The sequence below is a fragment of the Dama dama genome, chromosome 6, assembly GCF_033118175.1.
Source record: "Dama dama isolate Ldn47 chromosome 6, ASM3311817v1, whole genome shotgun sequence".
NCBI lineage: Eukaryota > Metazoa > Chordata > Mammalia > Artiodactyla > Cervidae > Dama > Dama dama.
This window is the reverse complement of record NC_083686.1, coordinates 19,570,001-19,575,232: the sequence shown is the minus strand read 5'-3', so window position 1 is coordinate 19,575,232 and position 5,232 is coordinate 19,570,001.

Genomic DNA, 5,232 nt, shown 5'->3' with positions numbered 1-5,232 from the left:
TGCATTTAGACAAATCACAAGCTGGTTAAAGAAAGAGTTCATTTGAGGGGAAGCACCTGTTCAGTACCATGACCCACACAATAATGGCAACCTCTCTCTTTGCAGGCCAGCACAATGAGACCCCCACAACCCTTGAACGGAGTCCTCAGAGGACACAAACATAGGAATATAATGAAATAATAGCTAGGCTTCTTCTGTGTTTACATTGACTACAAGTACCTTGGTTAACATTACTGCACACCTCTAATTTGCCATTTTTTGAAAAATGTGTAAGTCTGCAAAGATATTAAATGCATTCCCAGGCCTTTTGGTGGTTTCACCACAATCTGACAGCAAGCCCAGGTGAGGGCAAAGACTGAACATCCCCATAGAGATTACTCCTATTGCAGGCATCCTTTCTCATAACATCCTGGAGAAAACTGGAAATTGCCCTTTTTTAGTCCATCATAATCTCAACTTTAATAAAATCCCATCATTTAACATTATGTCCTTTTTGACTTGACAGTGGTTGCCTTACCTTTTCAACTAAGAAATTAAGACCTATGTTATTTCAAGAAACTCACCCAAGAGGGGAAAGCTTAAATTAAAAAAGAAAAAGAAAAAAGACAGTGCAAAAAATGCATGACTGCTGTAAGAGTTTAATTGTAAAACAAAAGCACGACATTGTCATTTGAACATGAGTAATCTTGTCAGGAAAGGAAGTTTAGTGCAAATCAAAACCCCATTAAAGCCCATATGAAGACTCTAGAAGTAGACTCCTAGAACTGGAAACACCTGGTTCCAACAGAATTTGCTTAGGGAAAGTATGCCTGGAAATGTCAGATGGTACAGAGAACATCACGTTGGGTTTAAAATCAAATCAACCAGGTTCTTAAAAAATGACATGCTGATAGGCCTTAATACATGTAACTAATTGATTAGTAGTAGCATGCTTTATCAATGATTGGAGAAGCCATTTACAACAAATTTCTGAGCATTTCGAAGTTTTCTTTATTGCCATAGCCAATCTCGTAACTAACCCACTCTTCCAATTTCTTTTAAAAAGGGTTCCACTTCACCAGTCTGAGATTGGCAAATGTTTTCTAAATATGTGATAAAGCCCTATGTAATCAGGGCTATCCATACAAAAAGGGGCCAATTATACTTACTTTCCTCAAGTATTTGTTTATTCAAAAGCATAGCTTTCCATGACATATTAAATGTCACATTTAGGTACTGGCACTAACAGACCTCATAAGTTTCTTCTAGTGTTTTAAGAGAAATTTTTAATAATTCAGGAAAGTAACCTTGCCTTCAAATTCTAAAATAAAACAATATGCCTAAATAAAATGTATACCTTGAAATAAACCATCTTCCTAAGCGACTTATCTAAGTTTCTCAAAATAGAATCCAGTAACCCTAATATCCATATTTAATGAATAGAACCTTTCCTACTGTCTATACTTTCTTTGAAGACTGTAAAGAATTCCTCCCATGACAACTAAAATAGCTGACTTGGACTGCTGTAACAAAGAACACCTTGCTCACTTAGGATCTCATTCCTATTAAGTATCTCACCCTCTTTTAAATAGTAAAATAATGTTATCAAGTCCTCTTCATGCTCTTTCTGTCCCTCCAAACTATCTGCCTTCATAGGGCTTAGTGGGGGAAAACACTTAGTAGTTACCCCATTGCTGTCTTCTAAATTACACAGTCCCTTAGACCCTAGTCTTTATCCAAAGCTACAGATAGTGCCGGTGGTGAAGAACCTGCCTGCCAATGCAGGAGACCAAAGAGACACGGGTTCAATCCCTGAGTCGGGAAGATCCCCTAGAGAAGGGCATGGCAACCCACTCCCAGTACTCATGCCTGGAGAATCCCATGGACAGAGCCTGGCGGGCTAGTCCATAGGGTAGCAGAGTCAGAAACGACTGAAGCAACTTAGCCCGTACTATAGTCATTTATAACTGGAGGCTGTTGGAATTACATCTTTCATTAGATTCTAAAAGATGTTTATGAACAAATAAGGCAGTATGTAATCAGCCCAACTCTAGACAACACTCAATTTTAAAGAGCTGCTGATTAACAATTCGTAAAAATGGAATCAATGAGATTAGTGACAAACCAAGGGGGCAAGATGCAGGCCACAGAATGCGCCTCCTCCCACCACCTCTGCTGTCATCTCAGGCACTCCTTAGAATACCAACTCTGTTTTTTTCTTTCAAGCTAGACCTGGGGTCTGTGCTTAAAATCCTTGAGTGGTGTTAAGTTTTATGAAACATGAACCTTTGTCTTTATACAAGATAGAAGTAAATACAAAACATGAAAACAGCACCCTTAACTAACCATCTTAAAGCAAGTCCTTACAACTCTTATGCAGCTAAGATCACCCGATGTGTGTGAAATACAGAACTCCAGGCGACACCTCCAAACAATACTGATTCTGATGTAAACTGGCTGCAAGCCTCTTTTTAAATACCAACAGATTATAATAAATTTCCCTGCTACTTTTCAGATTATAGGCAACTGACAGCAATATATAGCCCAAGCCAACTCATTTTACACAGCTGGATATTCATCTTGCTAGAATCATGTTACATATGCAAAATTTCAGGTTGGACTCCTAAATATGGCCTGTAGTGAAGAAAGGGTAAATCAGTACGCATTCTTCTCAACTGTTTCAAAGGTAGGTAGTAACAACCAGTCTTTATGAAATCTAGGGTCATCCTTAAGTATTAGCGCACTGAAAAATTGCACTTAGTCAACTGCACCCAAATAAATTTACTGAGATGTCAGTGTATCCATTATACATGGATCCAGATTTTTACATTTCTGGTTAATCTGACTCTAAACCAAATAAGCTCATTATACATTTCAGGAAAAAACAAACACGGTGATGGACAGTGGAATCAGTCCTTGTTTTAAAATTCCCAATACCTCAAGGCCACACACATACAGTACTTTTAAAGTGGAAGGTAACAACTTCAAAGAACTTTTCCAGGCAGTAAAACAAAGCACATAAACTACAGAACACAAAGAACTGATAATCAGATTCTAACGTTATTAGTAAGATTACCTTTCAAAATTATCTCAGCATAAATGGAACCTGGAGAGGTGTCCACACGCTATATTCTAACTTGTATACAACAAAGAACAATGAAGCAGTCGCCGTACCAATGGAGAGTAATGTGGTAAACAAGACCTTTGCAACCGTGTAAAACAGACTGAAGAGAAGAAAAGGGACAAAGGAGAAAACCCAGGACCCTGGGAAGAGAAATTAACTCAGCTGGTAGCAGACATCTAGTCAATCAAAAGGTATCAAAATCTGAATTAGGACAACAGGCATAGAAAATGGGATCAGTAGCTCTAACAGGTCTACAAAACTGATGGGAGAAGTGAAATCAAAGCTTCCTATCACTGTCCAGCAAGTAAATGAGATTGGTTCTATGTTCAACTAGCAACCTACCTGTAAACTTTACTTTTTGGCCAAACTTTAGAAGGGCACTGAACTACTTGTACTTGTCTGACTCATTCGGTTCCCCCAATCCTTTCATCACCATACATACACACAAAAAGGCTGCTTATCACTTCTAGTCTCTACTGAAATCTTACTAAAACCCAGTGCTTAAAAAAGCAGGGGAAGGGGAGAGTGGGCTGGCAACAGTCCCTGGCAAAAACTGGTTGTTTAAAAAAAATGCACGTTAAGGACAAAAAAAGTGGACAAGAGGCAATCTTCCGGCAAACCACTGGATTAACACTGGCAATCCCAACTTTGTCAGTGGGCATGGGTTCGATCCCTGGTCGGGGAACTAAGATTCCACAAGTCATACAGTCAAAAATCAAAACAGAAACTATAAAAAAGAAACTACTGAATTATATAAACTGCAAAGCTTTTGAACAAATGGAAATTGACGGTAATTCAAATTGTATCACAGAACCTCCAAAGACTTATTAAGCAGTTGGTAGCCCTGCTATCTCTGGAAATAGAGGTAAAGAGGATTGGTTGACATGCAATTAAACCTCCATATCCTCTCTGTATTGCAGGACAACTGAACTCATCCTGGCAGAAACTTGTCTGAGCAGGTGAGGGAGGGTGGTCTTTGAACAGGCATACTGTGATGAAAACAAAGGAGTTAGAAAGGGCTTTACTTGTTCAGTTCCCTCAGGTTTCTCCCAACACTGGGATCTCAGAACATTGGCAGCCAAGTTTTACCCTCCAGGCAGCAGAATGGGGAAAAAAAAAAACACTTCTCTGGGGAACGTGATAAGCTCAAAGAAGTGGAGGAGAAATGCATCAAGAGGTTCCTCAATGAGACAGCCTGACTGCCTAGCAGTGAACCCCATGGTTGACAAGTCCCCATCCTCCCCATCCCTCGGCCCCACACACTTCCATGCTCCAGTCCTAAATATGCGCTAAAGATCACCAAATATTTGAGGAAGATGACGCGCAGAGGCCAAAGCAACAGAAAAGAAAAATATCTTGCAGGAAACAAAACTTTCAAAGTTACAAATAATCTTAGAGATGAAGAAAAGATAACCCATGGAGTAACAGGTTAGAAGGGGTGGCCTTAGAAATTGATTGAAATTTAAAACCTTAAGAAAAAACAAAGCTCAAAGTTGTAAAATTGCTCGAAGTATTTATTATTAGCAACCTGCAATGGATGCGCAGGGCTCACACCCAAATAACAATTCCAGAGAACAGAAAGACTGGGGTGGTGAAGGGCCATGTGGAAGGACTAGCTCAGTAACATTTCCCAGAATTGAAGAGCATGTTTACACAATGCCAAGACCCACTGAGTGCTCAGCACAATGGATGAAACAAACCCAAGACAGTCATGAAACTGGAGAACACAGACGATAGTGGTAAAACACTAAGCATTTCATATAAAGATTCAAAACAGCATCTGATCTCTTAACAAAACCTTGAGTTTTCTATTGAGTCAAACTAGCACTGATAATTCAGTTACAAGGATGGAACAGACCTTTATAGATGCAAAGGCCTCAGCAGGAAGATGAGCTATACAAAAGCAAGACCTGGGATTCAGGCAAAGAGAACCTAAATTGATATGTAAAGAAAGGGAAACCACCACCACCACCACCCCTCTCTGAATAACAGCAAAGCCTCAACTTATTCAACAATTTTGAAGGGCAAGGAGTTCAGACTGAAATATAAAAGACCTAAAAAATATGAAGCTGATGAATAGATTTATATAAAGGGAGTTTTTCAATTCTGACCAAGTTTGGATGCAAATC